This window comes from Physcomitrium patens, chromosome 10 (genome assembly GCF_059467195.1).
Source record: "Physcomitrium patens ecotype Gransden chromosome 10, ASM5946719v1, whole genome shotgun sequence".
Lineage (NCBI taxonomy): Eukaryota > Viridiplantae > Streptophyta > Bryopsida > Funariales > Funariaceae > Physcomitrium > Physcomitrium patens.
Window position 1 is genome coordinate 8,102,734 of NC_143419.1, and position 3,830 is coordinate 8,106,563.

Genomic DNA, 3,830 nt, shown 5'->3' on the forward strand with positions numbered 1-3,830 from the left:
ATATTGGACATTAGTTTACAAAAGAGACTTTTGATGAATTAAAGATTAGATGTGATGGTTCTTTATTTCCAATAGAAATTGAATATTTTAAAAAAATGCTTGCAAAACGAGGTAAATCATTTACGTTTGGATCTCATGAAATAGGATGTGTAGTTCCTAATATTATTGCTCCTATGGATATCTTTACAGTACCTCATGTGCCTTGGAACTTAAGGCCAATTTCTGTGCCAAGGACACATTTACCTAAATTGGTAGAATTATTGAAACAAAAGATGCGAATGAAAATTTTGGAGCCTTTTTTTGCTCCATATTCTAGTCGTTGGTTTACGATGCCTAAGAAAAATGGATCATTACGTTTTATTCAAGATATGCAGTGAATGAATGCAGTAATTATAAGAAATGCAAGTACATGACCGTTAATAGATGAGTTTGTAGAAGCGTTTGCTGGAAGGATAATTTAGTCAATGGATGATTTATATTTGGATTATGATCAATTTCAACTTGCATATGGGAGTAGAAATCTAATAACAATGAGAATGCTACTTAGATTACTTAAAATGTGTACTCTCCCACAAGGTGCTACTAACTCAGTTACACATATGATGAATGGAATGAACAAGGTACTAAGAGACTTCATTCCTAAAAAAACTATATCTTTTTTAGATGATGTTCCTATCAAAGGATGTAAATAAGGAAAAAAAATGAAACTTTAGATGAGAAGGGGTGTGGCAAATATACTGTTGATTACATACAAGATTGTAAAAAGATTTTAACTCAACTTGAAGAGGTTCATCTTACACTTTTAGGAACAAAATCTACATCTGGAGTACAAAAAGTTCTTATTGTTGGACATTTGTGTAGATTTTATGGGAGAAAGCCAGATCCAAGCAAAGTTGATGCAATTGGAAGGATGAAGGATTCATGTGACTCTTTAATTGTAGTACGTAAGTTTTTAGGAGCTTGTGTATTTTATCATATATGGATTCCTCATTATCCTTATGTAGCACATCCATTGTATGAATTATTACATAAGGATTATCGATTTAAATGAAAAAAAAAGTATACGGAAGCAATACAGAAGCTAAAGGTGTTATTGGTGACACCTCCAATTTTAAGAAGAATTGATTATGACTGTAATAGACAAGTAATTCTTACAATGGATACTAGTCCTATTGCTATTGAATGGGTTGTGGGTCAAGATGATTCAAGTTGAAATAGATTTGCAATTCAATTTGGAGCTAAAATTTTACGTACTCGTCAACGTGTATATTTGCAAGTCAAAAGAAAACTTTGGGAAGTTATTTCGGCTATGAAAGCTAAAAGAGATTATTTGATTGGTGCAGTAGTAGTAATTGAAATGGATTACTTGCCATTACTTAGAATGATTACTAATTGTTCAACGTTGGATATTGCAATATTAAGATGGATTGCTTATATTAAGTCATTAAATCTAAAATTTAAGCATGTTGTTGGAAAAGACAATTTAATAGCAAACATGCTATCTCGAGTAAGATATGAAAGAGAAGACAAAATGGTTGAAGATATTGATGATGTTGGATCAAAATTCTATTCAATATCAAATCTTAACAAAGAAGACAAGCTATTTCTTGAAGAAAATTATAAAAGAGAATTATTGGATATTGGTCATTATTTGAATACCTTGACTAAGCTAGAGAATTGGTCTATAGAAAAATTTAAACAAATAAGAAAAAAAACATATGGATTTTTGCTTCAAGAAAGATTCTTATAGAAGAGACCAAAGAAAAGAATTGGAATGCCACAAAGAGTGATAGGTAATAAGAAAGAGAAACAAAAATTATTAATGGGGTTTCATGATAGTTTATGGATAAGACATAGAGGAATTTGGGCTACTTTTGCTAAACTTAAGGAACGATATTGTTGGAAAAATATGTATCGAGATGTGCTCTTATTTGTAGGGTCATGTGAAATTTGTCAAACATATTCTAATATACAACATCAAGATGGTCTTTGTCCTATATATCCTCTAGCTATTTATTTTAAATGGATTGTTGATTTGGTTATTATGCCAATCGAGTTATGACAAATGAGATATTTGGTCTTAATTCGTGAAGATTTATCAAATCAAGTAGAAGGAAGAGCATTGAGAACAAAATCTATGGAAGAAATTTGTAGATTTTTGCTTGAAGATGTTATTTGTCACTACGGATGTATAAGAAAAATCACTGCAGATCGTGGAGAATTAAATGCACAAAAAGCTCATGAATTCTTTGAAAGATGTGGAATTAAACTATCACTTATTATTGCTTATAATCCTGAAGAAAATGTAAAAAGTGAGTGTGATCACCCACCGATTGTAAAAGCATTAGTTAAAGCTTGTAATGGGAAGGTTAGAGAATGGCTACGACTTTTGGCATTTGCATTATGGGCTGATTGAATAACTCATAGCTCAGTAACAGGATATATGCCTATTGAATTTATGACAGGTCAAAAATCAATTATGCCAATTGAGAAAAAGGTACTTACTTAGAGTGTGCTTCCATAGAAAGATTGATTGACAAGAGAAGAACTTCTAGCTATTAAAATTCAACAATTAGAGCAAAGATCGGAAGATGTGCAAATAGCATTAGAAAGGCTAAAAAGGCCAAGGTTAAAAATAAGGTATGATTTGATAAGCAACATCGATTGAGGCCTAAAGCAATTGAAGAAGGTGATTGGATTTTGGTCTATGATAGTAGCTTGGACAATCAACATAGTACTTTAAGAAAGTTTTCTAAACAATGGTTTAGACCGTATGTGGTAACAACTATTCATGATAATGTAACTTACTCATTGCGGGAGTTAGATGTAATAAGCTTAAAAATACCAATTATAAGGAAGCGAGTAAAAATATTTAAAAAAAGATACACAGAAATAAATATAGAAGACCTTGGTGAAGATATAGCTATTCCTCAACAAGAAGATGAATTTGACATAGATAGTAAAAATAATGAAGAAGATTTGGATGAAGATTTGGAGAATGTGTTATGAATCAAACAACAACTCAATTATTTGGTGCATACTAGACGATGCACAGATTTAGAGGGAGTAGATGTCGTGTTGCAACACGACTATATGGTAAAAATATAAATGAAAAAGATTTATTAATATTTAGTCATCGTGGATGTTAGAAACAGTGGCCAATTCTAGTGCCAATATTCAGGGGTCAGTTAATGTCAGCCCATTGTAATTGTATCATTAAACGTGACAACAGCGTATGTTCCACCGGCGTCATCGAACCAAGTACCCTCTATACCAACAGGACAACCTGGATCATTTTCCAACCCTACATGGAACAAGCCTAGTAGTGTATAGGGATTGTAAGCAGTCAGGCCATACTTATCAGCAATGTAATCCTCCATCCAATTTCAATAAACGAGATAAGCAGATCCAAAGCCAAAGAAAAATTGAGGAGATAAATCAAGGACCTCAAGATTCTCTGATTAACGGGTGGAATGTGTCTAAGCTATTCTTATCAAGAGTCAAAAAAAGAAGAAAGGACCAATTCAATAATTTGGTGAGTCTAATGCGAAGGGCTAATTTGACCCAATTATGGGACATCCAATCCAGGTCCTATTACGAGCCTCTTACCTAGTATAGGACTTGACTCAGTTGGGCAACTCAATGAGGTCCCAATAATGGAGGCTTTGGTTCTGTCTCAAGCTATTCTATTCTCTATGCCATTCTAGGGGAAACATCCTTTCTGGGATAAGATCTTAGAGACAGGAATTCTAGGAAAGAGCCATTGGCTGTTCCAATTCGGAGTCCAATGCGGTGTCGAGGTAGAGAGAGTTTGCCTCAAGAAAATGCTG